Consider the following 18,636-nt stretch of genomic DNA (forward strand, 5'->3'; position numbering starts at 1 on the left):
CCTAGTGTTTGAGCGCGTACGAGATAGTATATCGCGTAGTAGTTGAGATGTTGGATGCTAGTATAGACTTGATTTGGATTATGATGTTTAAACTCTAATGCCTATATACTTATGTTAGTTTTTGTTGGTGTTGAACACCGAGGTTTTGTTCCCCAAGTTTGGATGCTTTTTTTTTTTTTTTTTTGATGAGCTTGACTCTAGTTAGTACCTTTCTAGCCTGTGCAGTCATCGTGTGGGGTGACTGTGGCGGTGACACCCTTTTTGAGATGAATTTAAGTTATTAATCTTATTTTAATCTTGTTTAGTTATCTTTCAAAGTTAAGTATTTGTGATTTAGATTTAAGAAATGTAGGGTGTTACAGGTGGACTCACCTAAACAATGGCGCACGCACGCGCAGAGAGAGATATTTACCCCTCTAGACTTTTTACATTAACTGGACAATCACTTGTGTATGTTCCTGTTGATGAATAATCACGCCATTATCTTAAATCAAAATGGGACAAATGCAAGTAGGTAATTATAAAGCATGAGAAAATTGCATTATTCTTATGTAGATAAATCATACAACACAACTCTAACTGTCTTTACTTTTATCAAAAAGATAAAATTATTAATCAAACAGCAATTTCTCATGATCATTCTTGGTTAATAATCCAGGAAAGTACTCTTCGCTTGCATTACCCTAATATCATACCGTTGCTCAAGTTGAATTAAGACCACATTATGCTGATGATACTGCAATTGGACTACGCACAACATGAGCCCCATCACTCCACGAGTACCAACCAAAGGTAAACTCATTTTTCTTTTCAACTCCTTTAGCTCTAACGGTGATATGGAAGCTTTGCTTTTCTCCCTGGTTGTTGAACTTTAAGCTCATTGGAGAAATAGCAACGTCATACCCCAATGGGGGTGAAATTATGACATTGTATATTGAGATGTCCTTTCCAACATTGGTGACTGTTCTTTTAACTGTCATGGATCCATTGAGCTTAGCTATTGATAATGATGGATAGTTAAGGTTACTAGCAGAGAGTGAAGTTTCTGGGCACTTGAAAGAAGAACTGAAATTTTTACGATTGAGATAATTTTTGCTGCAAATGAAGAGTAGATAGTCTTCGTAACTTGCATCATAGACCAGTCCGGGATCTGCTGATTTCGACGGTAAAATATGCCCTGCTCCATATTCAAATGGTACGGCAAAATATCCCATTGAGTTCTCTATTGGTGCACCCATCACATTAGTAGTCGTTGCTACATCCAAAAAAAAAAAAAAAAAAAAAAAAAAAAAAAAAAAAAAAAAAAAACCAAAGATAATTATATATTTAGGTAAATCTTCGGATATATATAATTGAGTGAAAATTAAACTTTTGAATTGAAATAATTGATAATCAAAATTTCTAAAAATCTAGAATCAATTGTTAAATCGAAATTAAATTAGTTTATCTATTAATTGAATAGAAAATGCTCAAATAGACCCCTAAGTTTTATTCGAAAAATTAAGTAGGCCTTTAAACTTTTTAAAATTACAATTTAGCACGTAAACTTATTATTTTGATGAAATCAAGCCCAAAAACCGATTACTGACTTGTAATAGCTTGTCACTAAAGATCTGACGATACTTCGACTACATTCTTACCAACACCAACGACATTTTGAGCAACTCCTATGCCAACTCTGGCGAAATCAAAGAAGGCAACCAATGAGTAGCCTTCTCCAATGACTCAATGAGAATGCAACCAGTGATATCCATCTCAAAGAGAAGGCGACCTAGTGGTCGCAATTTCAATGGAGAAGGCTACCTAGTGGTTGCCTTCTCTCTGAGACGTGGGTTGCCTTCTCTGTCAGACGGCGACCCATTGGTCGCTGGTTACCTAGAGAAGGCGAATAGTGGGTCGCCTTCTCCATAGAAAAGGCGACGATTTGGTTGTTTTTTCTACCGGAGAGGGCGACCAATGATCTCCTTTTCGACGTTCAAAGAAGGCGACTGGCATCATTGGCAGTCATTGATTTTATCTCCGGTTCAACAACAGCGGCCAACCATAATCGACAGTGGTCAACAACAGCTAGTGGTGGTCTACGGCAGTCAACGAAAACTTGTATACCGGTAATCTGTTGGTTACCAGTAGATTGAACCTATTTTATCAATTATAATAAGTTGAAGTGTCTAATTGCATTTTTCAAAAGTTCAGGAGCCTAATTAAAATTTTGTGTAAAGTTGAAGGGCTTATTCGACCATTTTCCCTTAATTGAATTAAATTCCAATTTGAATGGTTAATCAAAGGCAAAACACAAACAATCCTGCCTATACTAGCGAGGCAAATTATACCATGGCCTAACCAGGCTATACTTTGTTTTGTGGATCCTGGTACAAAATAACTTTCAGATTATGTGTCTGCAATTTATATATTTATAGTGTCTGTAGTTACCATGTTATGTGTATGTAGTTAACATGTTATGTGTCTTCAATATATTTACAAGCTAAGAAAATAAACTATTAACTACAGGTACATAATATTTCAATTTTTTTGGACCATAATTCATAATGCAAGATGTATACCCTGGTCCAGGGTATAACAATTGTAATAGCGGCGACCTCATAAAGTTAGGAGTATATTAAAAAAAGGACAATTTTTAGTATCAAATAGGGATGGAATAGGTCAGACCCCTTCGTAGGACCTATGACCTGGCATAGTTTGGTCTTGCATACATATATATATATATATATATATATATATATATATATATATATATATATATATATATATATATATATATATATATAAATGATCATATGAGGACACATTTCCATACGAAAACGTGATAGGTTCTGTTTGGCAAACCTAGCTGAAAAACTATAAGCTATGAGCTGAAAGCTGAAAAGTTATAAGCTAGGAGCTCAAAACTGAAGAGCTGTTAAGGTTAGTTGTTATTATTGAAAGTGTTTGGTAAAATTAGCTTTTTTATAAGTTGATAAATCTAAAAAGACTAAAAATGATATCTTCAAAAAATTTAAAGTAATTTGTTTACATATTAAAATTAACATTTTGAATTAATTGGGAAGAGAAAAGGTTTTAATTGAGAAGGGTAGAGTATGTCATTTCTTTAAAATAATAAGGATAAAGATGGAGAAAAGGTTAGGAAGCTAGTAGCTTATTTTGAGAACATTACCAAACAGAGCTTATAGTTTATTTGTAGCTTAAAAGTTTAAATTTTTTTTATAAAGTTTAAAAAGATTCTATAAAAATCATTTATATAATCCATAAGTTTAATATTTTTGAAAGTTTATAAAAATTTTGATTGAATACACCTCCACTTGGCTCAGCCTTGCCTACTTTCATCCTTAGTATCAAATAAATTATTGTAGAGTTGGTACAAAATTATACAAATTGAGTACTATGTCAAAAAAACTAATCCTCAAAGTTTTTGTAGTCTAATAAAATAATGGTAAGACGACAAAGATAAAAATAAAATTGAGAATAGCCAAGAATATATACCTGTGGTCATTATGGCTGATCTTATGGCTGCACTGCTCCAATCAGGGTGAATAGCTTTAAGAAGGGCAGCTACTGCAGAAACGTGTGGGCATGACATTGAAGTTCCCGATATTATGTTATACTTTTTGCGAGATGTCGCTTCAGTCCATGCTGCTAATATGTTAAGTCCAGGAGCAGTAATGTCTGGCTGCAGCCCACAAAGTAAATTTCATGGCTATATCTATGAGTTGTCATACCATGGACTACTATAGTCCACCGGTTAATAAAATTGGAATTAACTTTTAAAAAAAAATCACCTTAATTTCATTTTTCTTTAACCTTTTTATACAAATAAAATTAATATATACAAAATATGTCATTATTAAAAAGTTCTAGTTAAGATTTTTGAAATGAGAAATTTTTATTTTAATGTTTTAAATTGATATATTACTATACCAAGTCATAATTAGTATATTAGGTTTATTTTTTTACAATACTAAAGAAAATGCATCATTATACTGATAAATATTAAATAAGAGAGTTCATTAAGCAAACATAACATGTTCATTTTCCCAATATTACAATTCATTTTCAAAGTACTACATATTTATTTTCACAATTGTAATACAACTACGTTATAATAATAGATCTCAATGCAAATAGATTGATTAACGAAAAACTACAAGTTCATTTTTAAAATATTGGTGGTTCAAATTTACAATATGGAATGTTCATCTTACAATACTAATGCAACTACATCATAATGCTAGTTAACCAAAAACAATAGGTTTATTAGGAGAATATTGGAAGTTCATTTTCACAATGAACGAAGAAAGTTCATTTTATCAATATTTTAATTTCATCAATAACAACTAAGATTCAAAAAATATTAATATAGGTATCATTCAAAAAATCATAATGAGATATTTTTAATAATGAGTTAATTCCTTTTATGGTTCTAAATTTATAGGTAACAGTCCACTTTTAATACTTTTTATATTAGAACATCCTAATTTGGTTCTAGTATTATTGTATGGCATGATCATTTTTAGTCCTTCATCAACAAAATTGTTGAAATGTCGTTAAATACAAAGACATTTCAATTTTTTTATTATACAAAGTAGGTTGAATCGTTATATTTTTATGTTTATTTTTTTGAAAAGAAACCATAAATATAGACCAAAATGCTCTTGTATTAACGATATTTAAATTGTTTTGTTGATAAAGGACAAACGTTAGACATGCCACAATAATACTAAGACCAAAAAGTGAATGTTATGATAAAAAAGGAACTTAAAGTATACTACCAAATATAAATCTAAGACCGAAAATAGCATTAACCCTTTAATAATTTATTTTGCAACAACGATTTTATTTATACAAAAAATAAAGAATAATGTATAAATGATACTCCCTAACTATGCAAATCAATGACATATTAATCAACCTACAGTGTTGTTATAATGAACGAATAGTATTATAATATCAAACATGATACTTTTTAATATAATGGACTTATACTGTTATAATAACTAATGATATAATCTTTTAAAATCTAAGGTAAAATAAAGTGGCAAGATGGAGATACCTTGAGAATGTTTGGTTCAATAGTGTTTGGACCGAGGGAGGTGAAAGGAGCCATGACAGGTGCTGGCTTGGCTCCCAGAACCGTCTCCCCCGGAAGAAGAGTAGCCGTCGGATTCTCATCGCTCCTTATGTATTCAAGAATCGCCTTGAACTCGTAACTAAAAACAACCGTTGTCGGATACACAAATTCTCGGACTGGTATTTCAGTAAAAGGACTGAGTTGTATGGTAGCAGCGCCCCCGGCTCTTTGCACCTCTCGCGATGCCAATTTGTTATTGCTACTCTCGCAAGCTACAATCCTTCCTCTTACGAGGTTTTCAGAAAGAGTACCAGCTTTGCATAGCCTGCATGTATGCAGGATTACTTGATTGAATCCTCAACGTCCCACATATATATATATAATTGCAGAATTCGTCCCTACTTAGCTTGTTGATCGTGTTCATTTCTCATCTCGAATTCTAAGATATAATTGACGTTGCAAATTTCATCATTTTTCTAACAAAATATTATGAACGAAATTTGCAAGGTCAATTATTATAACTTAATTAGGGACATGATCGAAGTAATTAAGCACGACCTATTAGAAGAAGTACAAAATTTGTAAGGTCAGTTAAATAGGTTAAGGCTGGATGGGAAGTGAGCACAAACAACAAATAGAGACGAATCCTACAATTATCATATAACTTAATTAAAGATGAAAGCAGTTTTCCTTAAAATAAAAGAGGGGAAAGCAGTTTTCCTTAAAATAAAAGAGATTATATGTGCATGGATGCATTATATTTTACCCTGTGGTAGTGCTATTGGTCTTTCCATGGATTTCTACATCGCCAGCATACACTAGTGGAAGCATCTCACCTCTCATATTAATAGGAGTGGTTGTTTGTCCCTGTTTGTGAACAAAAACTATGTTACAAAACGTATACTACTCATATATGTAAGTTCATATATAATTAGGGTTAGGATAATAACTAATTACGTCAAAAGCTATACTTAGTAATAAATGTGTAATTTTAGTTTATTATACTTGAATAATAGGGAGCTGTCACATTTTAAAAGAATTAAAGGGTATGTATTGGACCTAACTGGTTAGATCTTTACCGTACCCAACAACGATGTTGAACCTGACCTTTTAGACCTCCACTTAACAACTCCCAGTCACCTGGGTACTGGACTTAGCCCTTTAGACTTCCGCCCAACCCTTAGAAAATTTAAAGATTAAATCCATCAAAAAAAAAATGTTGGCAAAATGCAATCAAGTTTATCAGATTATTGACGAATAACTACAAGCTTACAAGTTCTACCCCAGCTGGAGTGGTCCTCTTACCTCAATAATCATGCCGTTTCCTAGCTTTAAAGGTGACAAAAACGATCGATCGGTACTGCTTGCCCCAAACCGTGATTATCCAAGGCGCCACATTTTCCACCGTGGATTTCTTGGGTCCATCATTGCCGGCACTGCATGACACTACAATGTTGTTCTTCACTGCGTGTAATGCTCCGATGGCTATGGCATTTTGTGTATGATACTCTTCTTCAGGCATGGAACCCAGGGAAACGCTGATTACATGGACGCCATCGGAGATTGCCTGGTCGAATGCTTTAAGAATGTCACCGTCGAGGCAATCTCCATCACTTCCGTCGGGAAGTTTCCAGCAGACCTTATAGATTGCGAGGCGCACGAGTGGTGCCCCGCCGGAAGCAGTCCCATTGCCGAAACCACCGTAAGCGGCAGCGTTACGAATTCTCCGACCTCCAACGGTGGATGCCGTGTGAGTTCCATGGCCCTTAACATCTCTTGCCGATCTGTAGTCTATTTCCTGGTTGAGGGGACCATGGGTACTTTCGAAACTCTCCACAAAATATTGTGCTCCAATTAGTTTCCTGTTATAATATTTAGTTTCAACATAAAATAAATAAATTAAATAAAACAATAGACGATTTGTTGGTGGAGAATTCATTGCAAAAATGTATGTCAAGATTTCTTATGTTTTTAAAAAATTAAGTTTTGAGGCAATCTAGGTTGTGTGTTTGAGCCTCAGTGGAGGCGAACAGATGTTACATTCTAATAGAGTTAGTAGCATTAAAGGAAAAAAAAAAAATTTGAGGCAATCTCAATCAAGTTAATTAGTCCTACCATTAGCGTAATACTCACAAGGTTCAATCAACTATAAATAACTTAATTAGGTTAGTTTACTTCTTTGTGATCTTTTGTTAATCGGTTAGGGGTGACAAGGTAAATCAAGAGCATAAAGGTAGCCAAAAAGCATATTATGATGCAAAGAAATAACTCCACAAAACAATATAATGATTATAAGACTAAAATGTAACATCTAATAACATAATAGTACCCAACATAAAAGTCAAGCAAGATACAAGGATTCTATTTGGCATACCTAACTTATGAGTTAGGTTAAATTTGAAACCTTAAAAGTTAGTACTTACTAGCTTATTTTGAAACGCTATTTAAAGTAGTGTTTCAAAATAAGCTATTATTTTAAACTTTTTATGTTTTACCAAATAGAGTTTACAGATTTTATTTTATTATTGGATCAGAGGGAGGCGACACTTGGTGTTTTATGTTTGACACCCTTCCAGAATCGTCCTACAACATACTGGGCAAGCCGCATAAGATTCAAAATAAACTATTATTTTAAGCTCTCCATATTTTACCAAATAGAACTTAAAATAAGTTATAAGCTCTTAATAAGTTCTACAAAACATAACCAAGGTAGAGAAGCCTCATAATATTCATGGCATGTTTGGTTAATGGAATATGTCAAGAATGGAATTACATTCCTTGGAATAGACCTATTCCATTGTTTGGTTTGGTCAATTTGTCATGGTAATAACATTCTTAGGAATGAGCTATTACCTTTGCAAAGGGAATAATCATTCCTAGAGGGGCCTTGGTATTAGTTATTCCTATGATCTTGGGATAACTTTTATATCACAAATACAAAAAATACGTTTTGCACATTATTTAATAAATATAATATATTATATAAATGTATATATTTAATTAATTATAATTTTTATCTATCAATCTATAAAAAAAATATATATTTAAACAAATTATATGTAATGTACACACACACACACACATTTTGCAACATTTGCAATTGTCATTTCGGGAAAAGGAAAGTCTTTCTCCTAAACGCCCTTGACATGCATTTATATGTTTAAAAAAATTATTAACTGTACAAGGCTCCTTAATTATGGAGCCTTAGCTCCTAAATTAAGTAGCTTGCTCATCCGCTTACCCAACGAATATGTATTGCAACTGAATTTATGGAAAAGGAGCCTCAAGGCTTCATTTTCCACTTCTCCCACCGATGTGAGATAAGTAGAAAACAAATATAAATATTTTTATTATAATATATTGAATAATAATAATAATTGTAGATATCATCTATTTTTGGTAAATAAAGTAATTAATATCATAATAGAATTGTAAATATCATCTATTTTATTTTTTTTGAAATACTTATGATTCTTTAGAAGGTAGTATCATCTATACTTTAAGTCTTATATATAATATACTTTTATATCATAAAATGTAGTAGTTTATAGCAAAATTGTAAATAAAATCAATACTTCAAGGCTCAAGCCTTATATATAGTACTTTATTGCAAAACTCTAGCAAACAGTTTGTCGGAAATACCAAAATAAAGTAATAAAATAACATAATTATAAATATAATCAATACTCTAAGGTTTATATACAATATACTTTATATCATAAATATAATACACATTTTATAAGGAATGAAGTAATAACATAACAGAATTGCATATATGTAATAATTTTTTTTAAACATTTATAATTCTTTATAAGATATTGCAAATATATAATAAATATATTCTATTTATATTATATTTTGTATAAATTATATTCATTTTTTGTTCCTATCCTATTAATGTAATAAATACGGATCGGAGTATCTTCTATGAATTGTGTTTCATTTAAATTTCGCTTTTAATTTTTCCCTTTTGACTAGAAATATCAAATTTGATTTTTAAACTTTGAATGCTAGGATTCATCAAAATTACCCTATAGTTATTATTATTATTATTATTATTATTATTATTATTACTAGTATTTGTCCCGTGCGATGCACGAAAAATATGTTATAAAAATATACACTATATGAGGTTTATTCATATATAAAATTTTTGTTATTTAATAATTATTATGTGTGAATTCCTATGATAAAATTATGAACATAAATATATTTACAATTAAAATAATATTTAAGGTGGGTGATTACTACAAATCTTAAACTATATTAAAAATTTAGTGACATAGTATTTAATATTATAAATTTTTAAGAACTTAGTAAACTATAATAGTAATTGAATTACAATTTTAGAGTCACCACGGATCAAAATTTTTAGACCTTTGAGATTTCTAACTCTAGATGTAGCAACATACAATTGACCTTTAAAGACCAAAATCACAATCTTAGTTAGAACATTGATTTTTTTTCTTCCAAATACTATCGAATTAAGTGTGTAATCAATAAAAGATGAGAACTAATAATTCGAGAATATAATCTTAATGTTACTAAGCCTACTTCACGTCAATTAAGTTGGAGAGTGTTGTTGGATAGTATCCGATGAATCCACGAATAACGCATCTTTGTCTCCGTAGTCCTCAATATGCACATCAACAATCTTAAATATTAAGCCCATATATTAATTTCAAACTTATGGACTTTGGGGTTGCATGCATGCTTTTTAAAGCCATATGGCTTTAAGATGTGAAAATTAAATGTTGCATTTAATTTTCACATTTTAAAGTAATTTTCACATCTTAAAGCCCATTTAATTTTCACAAGACTTTCACATCTTAAAGTCATATGATCTTGTGAAAATTAAATGCAACATTTAATTTTCACAAGACCATATAGCTTTATTATATATAGGATTATTTGAGTAACCCCATAGTTAGTTTTGGTGAACTTGTGAGTTTGAATTATTGAATAGTAGTTTTAAATTTTATTTTAAGTAATTTGATATTAATATTTTTTTATTTATGTATCGGATTTAAATTTTAATTATGAAAATATATCGTAATTTCATATATTAAGGTCTATCTTTTTTTAGACTCATACTCGTAATAAGTTAAAAGATAACTTACCCATTGCAATGAGATGAGTTAAAGGCATGACCTTCTTTGCATATTCCTTTCCACGAAAGCGGTACTGGTTCTATACCTTCGTCACTAAAACTTAGAGACTCTGGCCACACACCTAATATCAACAATGTAAATAAATGGAAGAAATTAAAGTATTTAATTGGATGAGGATATGAATGAAACTAAAGAAATAAAGAGATTTTGGGTGTATTTATTATTTAATCAAGGTCTTGTAGATTTTTGTTAACGTTTAAAATAATTGATTTTTAATGACTTATATAAAACTTCTAATGAAGCACCAGACATTATTTCTGCTTTTTTCTAATGAAGCACCGCATATAATTTTCAAAAAAAAATATAAAACTTTTTTTTTTTGACATTTGTATACAGTTTGTAAAAATTTATAAAAGTTTTAAATCACAATATTTTCAAATAACTTATAAAAATGATATTTTAAAAATATTTTTCAATTTTTGAAAAGATAATATTTTTGAAAATAAAAATTCATTATAAAGTTTTATCATCTTAAAAATGAGGAGAGGAAGAAGAAGATTGCAAAGAAAGCTCAAATAAAAATAAAAATAACGATTGTATTTAGGTAGGGGTGAGTTTCGAAAAAAGAGGCTCGCCAAAGAGCGGGTTCTTTTGACCCGCCCCGCTTAGGCCCATGAGCTTGGCGGAAAATGTCATTTTTTTCGACCATTTTTTTGGATCGTTGGAAAATCGAAGATTTCCAGCCGTGTGACTTACGTAGCAAAAAAGTAATGAGTTTAGCCGTGTTGAGAAAATGTCTATAAAGTTTACTTAGGGACTTCGGGAGAAAAGAAGTTTAGACTTTAAGCAGGAGAAAGTTTAGAAGTACATTTGAGATATGGATTTTAATTAAGTATTTATACTTTGGAGAAAAAAAAAAAAAAAGTGTTTAGCCAAAAATCTTTATATAAAGAAAAGTATATAAAAATCTTAATACTATCAGATCAGATTTGTAAAGACTCCTTAAAATTAAAATTAAACCACAATTTGAATGAAGTGAAGTATTTTACCAGTATATCTTAATACTATCAGATCAGATTTGTAAAGACTCCTTAAAATTAAAATTAAAATTAAATCAGAATTTGAATGAAGTGAAGTATTTTACCAGTATCAATGATACCCACAATCACATCCTTTCCACCACGTGCTTTGTGCAATAGTTCTTCTCTGTCCATGGGATTTCCATTTATTTCTTCAAGTAAATTGTTAAAATCCCAAGATCTGGTAGTATGAGGTCTTGTTTTTAAGGGTCTGTCATGAAACACTGAAATAACACCTTCCATTCCTGTTCAACACCCAACTTTTTATTGGTAAATAAACGACAAATTAAAAGTAATAGTACCATCGTCATAGTGTTAGACTAAGGCCATCCACACTTGTGGATATTGTGGGGAGAATTCAAAATTAAATCTTCCCTTCATGAGATAATAGCTAGTGTGGACATGAGATAATTGAAAAATAATCTCCCTGCAAATGTAGGGAGATTGTCAGAAAAAAAAAAAAAAAAAAAAAAAAAAAAAAAGAGAAAGAAGAAGAAGCAAGGCTGTGCGCGTTCGCGCACAGCCTTGGGCAAAAGCCGGGCGCGTGCACTGCACGCGCCTGACGCGTCTGACTACTTTCTTTTTTTTTTTAATTTTTTTTTTGTTTTGTTTTTTCTTTTTTTTTTTTCTCTCCTCTCCCACACTCTCTTTCCTAATCACTCTTACATTATCTCCCCATTCTTCCCAACCAATGTGGATGCTCTAATCTCACCTCAAAAATTTTATGACTTGCTAAATGATGTGGCAAGTGAGAGATTTTTTTTTTTTAATTTTATTTTAAGCTTACGTGTATTAAAAGGGAGAGAGAATTGACTAAGCTCCATAGCCTTATGTTGTTAGTCTAACATAGGGCTGCAAAAAGCCGAGACAAATTCGAACCTAGGTTGACTTGAGTTTGAGTTAAAAAATTTTATGGTGACTCGAGTAGTTGAGGTCAAGTCGATTGAGTTTTAAAATGTAAACTCGTACTTATCTTGTTAATTTTTATATGGCTGGAGCCTGATTTGATTGGCTCGAGCTCGAGTATTTTATTTTAAAATTAATTATATAAAATATATATTTTATATTTTATACATTATATTATAATATTATTTTATATAGGTATGACAAGATCGGCTTGTCGAGCCATTAGCCAAATGTATTTAAGCTCGGACTCGATTCGGAAAAAGCTATGCTCAAACTCGAATTTTATGGATGTCGAATGAAATTTTAACCGTGCTGCTTGTGACCGGCTCATGAGGGACTTGATTCGTTTGCACCCTATTTATACCTGATATCCTGTCGGCTTCTTGAGGGGTAAGCCAAGCCGAGAAGCCATTGATAACGTTCTTGTAGCTTTGAACTAGAGACGCTTTAGCTTCTTCTGTGGAAGCCTTGACAGAGTGGAGAAAGGAGCAATGGTGATCTTCTATTTCTTGGAAAGATTTCCCCCCACTGTGCTCCCCAAGGTATACCACATAAAGCTGCAGATAATAACATATCGACCAAAAAAGAACTTCAATATATATATATATATATATATATATATATATATATATATATATATATATATATATATATATATTCAGGGAGAAATATACATTTATATATTAATTAATCAAGCATGAAAAAAAGAGGAAAAGAGAGATGAAATAAGAGACCTTTCTCTCTGCGGATGAAGCGGCTAGGACATTAAGAATCAAAAGAGGCAGAACAAAGAAAGAGTAATTCTTCATTTTCTGATTCCTTCAATTACTCTTTGGCTCAGAATATAATAATTGAAGTGAGTTTAGCAACCATCTCCGGTATGTGCTATTTATATAGAATTGCCCCGAGGCCCGAGCCACAATTCAATTATTTTTGAATTGATGCTCGTGTGTAACAGTCTACAAATCACATAAAAGAAGTAAATTTTATTGATTTAACTAAAAATATATTGATAAGAATTAGACTTAACTTGTAGCTTTCCAAGATGAGAATTATACTTTACCAATATCAACCATTTATATCGGGACAATATTGACTGAAATTATACCATGAACTAGAGTCTACCTTACATTGTGAACTCTAGTTCAAAATAATCTTCAATTATCTGTCTGACATATCTTGTACCCGCAATTAACAATTTATGTGCATGTAAATAAATTGAAGACTAATAAAATGTTAACTACAAAAAGATACTATGATAACTACAGACACATAATATGTCAACTGTAAACACATAATATTTTAACGACATATTATGTGTTTGCAGTGAACATATTATGTGTCTGCGGTTAACATATTACGTGTATGTAATTAACATGTTATGTGCCTTAATTTATTTACAAGTACCTAAATAGTAATTGTAGATACAGAATATGTCAACTGTAGACACATAATTTTTATTTTTTTTTTAACTAGAGTTTACAATATAAGATGGACCTTGCTCCATGGTATAACAATTGAAGGTGAAAGAGTTCAGTACGGATTATTCTAATCACATTACCACCCCTCCAACTCTTCAATCTTATTGTTCATCCAATCAACTAATAATACCCCGTAACACTTCACACACACACACACACACACATATACTCGTTCAAATACGGACAATGCATCTCCTACTGCCGGTGCGGATTCACCATTAGGTATGCAAAACTGTACCAGACTGTGTTCAAAAAAGCACCACAATGAAATGCTCCAATGCACCACACCGCACCTAATGATGCATTTTGAACACTTTGTGGTGCATTTATGCGTACTAATGTGGTAAATACGGTGATTCCCCCGAATACGTACAGGTATTGAAGTCGGATTCGGTTTCGATCCTTTGGTTGTCTACTTGTTGTTTTAAGAGGATGAGCTCGAGGAAGCGACGTGAGGTCAAAGAGTCTCGAGCAGATTAAGGTTTGGAAGAATTGTCCAAATTAAACCCCCTCCCCCCCTCTCAGCATTTAATTCAGTATTTATAAGAGGGTTGAGGGGAACACATGCCGGAAAATCGACATATGAGGCACATGTGATTCATGTAGAGGAGCTTGGAGCCATGCCGATTCCCCAAATGCCTGAAGATTCCTGGCATTCTAGCTTTCTGTCTCAGCTTTGCTACCTTAGAGAAATTATTACCTAACATTCCGAGTGATGGAGATAGGGTGTTCTAAGCCACTTACCCTAAGATGATCGGGAAAGATCCAGGGTCTAGGCAATAAGGCTACTAATCACGGCTCCGGTTGGTACTTCGCAGTATAGTCGGTCCGAGTGATTCTGGGTCGGGAACAATCCTTCTCGGAGACTCGACCTAAGACCGACTAGGTAACGGTACGGGTAAGTCTGGGTATATTCGCCACCATGTAACCCCCTTAGCCCGTGCGTTGACGACGACAACCGAGGAAGGGCCTGGGCTATAATATCCAGACAGGACGATCGGTACAGGTTCTGCAACCCGGCTAATATCGGGTGCTGCACAGACTTACTGGGAATGGTGTGGGCTATCTTTCCCAATCTTGCGTCGTCCACATGTCATCTTGTCTTCAACTGACTAGGGATTCGCTCCAAAATTAGAATTTTGGATTTTTTCCGTGGCTCCTCCTCTATAAATAGAGTGTTAAGGGGAATTCATTTTACGCTTCCCATCTGTTGTGAAATCGAGAGCTTCCCAAGCTTGCAACAAATCCTATCAGCTTTTCCAAAAGAGTACTTACACTACCGACTAGTGCTTCAAGTAAAAGTTATTTTACTACCATTCTTTCTTTACTTTAGTTATTCCATTTTAGACTTTTAGGCTTCTCGAATAGTTTCCCGCTCTAAAATGTCACCCCCTATACCAAAGGAAACATGTCACACTCGGACAGTCAAAACGTCTCCGCTCAAGACTATGACGACAACGTGGAAGTCAGGTCATTCTCGGTGTCGTCATAAACTCTACCATCCGAAAAATCGAGGAATACTCTAAGGTCCGGGCCACTACTCCGAGCGCCATCGACGCGCCCGGGGCCACCGACCAGGTAAAATCTCCTTGTGTCTCCCCCGAACACCGACCTACTACTTCTTGCCCTATCTCTCACCGACCCCGTTCTTTTCAAACCACTATCCCTGGTCGTTTTGCCTCTGTGACCGGGGAATCCTCTCAAATCCAAACCCCTATGCTGTCTAGTAGGAGGCTGATATAATCTCAAGTATACATGTTTTAATTGGCAATTTGAATCATTTTGAAAGCCTAAGTTCATTTGATTTGCATGTTCTGCGCCTATTTTACTTACTTTCTCATTAGGATATGGTTTTACACTTGCTTTGAACGTTTTACGGTGTTTGGTGGTGTTTTTAAGCCATTACAGGAAAATTGCAAAATCAAGGGAGGTATTTCAAGCATAAATGGAGTCAAAATGAAGTTGGAATGAAGGTTCGACACGTCCAAAAATTCTAGAGGCCATAGTTGAGCTGAGATCGAAGGCTCAACGTGTCGAGAATTTCCAGAACCGGATCTTAAGGAAGGCTATAGAGGCTCGACGCTTCGAGAATTTCCAGAACGCGATTAGAAGTCAGCAATGGAGGCTCGACGCGTCGAGAGCACGGATTCCAGAATTTTCTCACAGCGCGAAATCTTCCTAAATTTCCCCTGTTTGGTTTCCACTATAAAAAGACTTCCTTCCATCAACCCTAGAGCTCAGACAGCGTTTTTGGAGGCAAGAACAGAGCAAAATCAAGAAGAACAACATTAAGATCTACAATCGGCTTGGAGGAGAGAAATCGCTAGGAAGATTCGGGAGAACTCTTTCCCTCTTTCTTTTACTTCAATTGTTGATTGTTTATTCTCTGAGTTTGTATTGAATGCTATTATGGCCACGAGTAGTTAAATCACCTTAGGAATTTTTGGGAGAATGTGTTTATGAACCTATGTGCCAAGAGCTTAATTTCTTTAATATATTTATGTCCGTTTTTATTACTTGTGTTCGGGTATCAAATTGTTGTTGCTAGTAATTAAAGGCCTAAATTGCTTGCTTCATAGCCATATTCATGTCATAACGAGAGTTAGGCATAATTTAGGGCACACACGATTGCACTTGACTGTTGCACCTTGAGAAAGAGCTTATTAGTTGAGGAATTTATTCTTGAATATTGTGCGTCAAGAGACGGTAGTTGTAACACCCCCGAAATTTCCAACATTTTTAAAACTTAATTAAAGGAAGCAATCTAACATTAAGCATAAAACAGAGCGGAAGCTAACATAATTTGGGTAGTGCTATGCCACACCTATACCAAAAGATAGGTGCACAGGCTACAACTAAAACCATTGTCAAAAGTTCTACGGCTCACAAGCTAACAGAAAACTAAAGCAAAATGAGAGCTACAGTAACTACGGTCCACACCTAGCACGCTCCCCGAAGGATACTCATAACCTGAAAAGACAAGGGGATAACACCCGGTCAGCGAATAAAGCTGGTAACCCACCAATACGCGTTAAGTATCAATATATATACATAGATATAGTCAAAACCGTTTGAAACTGCGGAGTACAGTATATAGAATTTGAAAACCAAGAGATGAGACAACAATAGACATATCACACTCCCAATAAAGATCAAGACCAACAACCTCAACAAAGCAATAGAGACCACAATCAACAAGTGGCAATCCCAACTCTAGATGCAACCTACCATTCACAAGGTAGAGTTCATCATATACATGCTCATAAGCAAGAAATACAACAATCACATGACAAGTTCACATTCAAGTTCCAAGTTCCAACCTTTTACCTTAGTACCACCCTTATGGTTACCCCCGGCCTTATCACAGTTCCAACCTGTACCTCCGAGTGCCACCCTGTACACCGAGTCCAACCTTCTCCCTCCTGGGACCGTCGTCCCCCACCAATCGCACCACCAATCATTATACCACCGATCTCTCAGTACACGAGGGTACCATTAAATTCATAGTAACATACCACCGATCTCGTGAGCAAAGCTCAAGTAACAAAAGCACCAATCTCATTCATTTTCACACATAGTCATCATCAAGAAGATTGAGGCTCATCAATAGCCCAATCAAGTATCAACGAAGAGTACAACGATTTGTACAAGATCACACCATAAGAATCAACCAAGAGATTTCAATGAAAGACATGAAGCAATACTCAACAACAATGGACTACAATCCAATACCAATATGATTGGCAACACGAGTTGCCAATCCTCAACAAGAAGGAACAAACTACACACACTAGCATAAACGATGTCAACACTAGTATGCACATCAAACGGTTAAACCAAAATGGTTCCAATGAACCTTCAAGACTCATATTAGCCCAATGAATCACAAGATTGGACCACAAGCACGATTCAAGACACCAAATCCTAACAAAGATACTTAATACATCGTTCTAGACATACGAAACATCAAGAAGACTCACAAAAGCTCAATAATCCAACAACGGGAGGGCAAAACATCAAATACCAAAAGGAAAGAACCACGGGAAAACAACTCCCCGCATCATCACAAGTGTTCCCCGCAGGTGGGGCGACGGGTAGGCGACTTCCCGTCGTTCCGCCCGCGGGGTACATCCCTGTACACCAAATTTTCCCTTCGGGGAAATTCATCTCCAAGGTCAAGTTCAGGTCCAAAACACCCAAAACCTCACATACAACAAAGATATGACTTGAACCCAAGAATAGCTCAAAGAAAGGCATTCAAGAACCCTAAATACAAGCTCTAAAACATGCATTATCACAAGATCATGCATCCAATCTCACAAATACATCAAGAATCACCAAATAGAAGCCAATGATCATTCATAGCAATAGAAAATAGATTTTGTAGAGCATGAGTTACCTTTGTAGACCAAAACCTCTTTCTTCTTACACTCTTAGGCCTCTCCTTGAAGCTCTTTCTCACCAAAGACTTCTCACACAACCAAACCACAAAGAAACACCAAAATAAGATAAAGACACCTTAAAGCTAACTAAAAACACTAAATAACTTTAGATCTTACCCTTTCCTATGCTAGGGAGGTAGAAAGGTGGAATCTTTGGATGAATCTTTGCAAGGATAGATGGTTCTTCTTTTAGCTTGAAGAGCAAGCCAAGATTTCTTTAGAGAGAAGGTGGAGTGTTTATGATTTGGCTAGTAAGGGAAATGAGTGAAGTGTCTTGCTAGGGAAAACTTGAGCGTCAAAACATGTGTGAAAGGTCATCTTTACCCTTACTAAAGCTAGGAAGACAAAAGGGTTGAGGTACAAAGCATAAGGCAAAAAGGTACACATTGTTGACTAAGGAAACTAGTCAAATTCTAGTCCCTTGACTATTACATTTCAGGATTTTTAGAAGGAAATTATCAAAGTAAAATTAGGATTAATTCCTCAATTAATCTCAATTAAGGGTTAGATTTACGGGGTGTCACATCCTCTCCC

The 18,636-nt window shown here is 34.1% G+C and overlaps 1 pseudogene; it reads right to left on the minus strand.

Annotated features, from left to right (window-relative positions):
* Positions 1 to 496: 496 nt before the first annotated feature.
* On the minus strand, positions 497 to 13,014 carry LOC109168946 (annotated as a pseudogene).
* Positions 13,015 to 18,636: the final 5,622 nt, after the last annotated feature.

Source organism: Ipomoea nil, unplaced genomic scaffold (assembly GCF_001879475.1).
Source record: "Ipomoea nil cultivar Tokyo-kokei standard unplaced genomic scaffold, Asagao_1.1 scaffold3238, whole genome shotgun sequence".
Lineage (NCBI taxonomy): Eukaryota > Viridiplantae > Streptophyta > Magnoliopsida > Solanales > Convolvulaceae > Ipomoea > Ipomoea nil.